This window comes from Crocodylus porosus, unplaced genomic scaffold (genome assembly GCF_001723895.1).
Source record: "Crocodylus porosus isolate Cpor-Errol unplaced genomic scaffold, CroPor_comp1, whole genome shotgun sequence".
Classification (NCBI taxonomy): domain Eukaryota; kingdom Metazoa; phylum Chordata; order Crocodylia; family Crocodylidae; genus Crocodylus; species Crocodylus porosus.
This window is the reverse complement of record NW_017728931.1, coordinates 44,151,129-44,152,054: the sequence shown is the minus strand read 5'-3', so window position 1 is coordinate 44,152,054 and position 926 is coordinate 44,151,129.

The window sequence follows — 926 nt, the reverse complement described above, 5'->3', positions numbered from 1 at the left end:
GGGAAAGTCTGTTCACCAGGGCCCCCCTTGGAGTCACTAGGAACAATGGCCAGAAGCTGAGGGAGGATAGGTTTAGGTTAGATATTAGCAAGAACTACTTCACGGTAAGGGTGGCCAGAGCCTGGAATAGGCTGCCCAGAGATGTGGTGCTCTCACCTTTCCTGGAGATCTTCAAGAGGAGACTGGATAGGTACCTGGCTGGGGTCTTATGTCCCCTGCCAGCCCCAGTGCTCCTTCCTGCCCATGGCAGGGGGTCGGATTCGATGATCTGTCTAGGTCCCTTCCAATTCACTGATTCTATGAAAAAAAGCAAATATGCTGTCTGTCCCCTCCCTAACCCAAGCAAATTTTACCTGCTCTTGACCTGTTCTCTGAACATGATCACAGTTAACATATATTTCCTTGTTTGGATGGATCTTCCTTTGACATTTTGTAAACTATTTCTCATTTCTCCATCCTCCCTTTTTATACCTGCATTTTTAATCTAATACACTTTGATGGAAAAAAATATATGTGCCTCTACTTTCTTTCTAGTCTGTTCCTTTCAAAGACTGGTGGGGAAAAACGAGTGTACATTAGCCATGGCTTGTTATATAGCACCAAAGTTATGATTTGTGTTTTACAGACACAAAAGAAAACTCGGTCAGTATCCCAAAGAGCTTAAATCTAAATAGATAACACCTCAGCATTTGAGATCTATACAAGTAAAATTTTTTCAGTGATTGTCATTAGGGCTAAGTACAGAAATTCAAAAAGTCCAAGGCTGAATCAATTCAGCCTTTGCAGGTTAGTCTAAACTGCACAGATTAAATTGCAACAGACATTTACTTTTGATTCAGGAAATGCAGCCACAAGCCTGCAGTGGCTCAGGCCAGAAGCCAGGGGGTGCTGGAGCACAGCTCTCTGGCTGTGTGTTCACTTCCTCT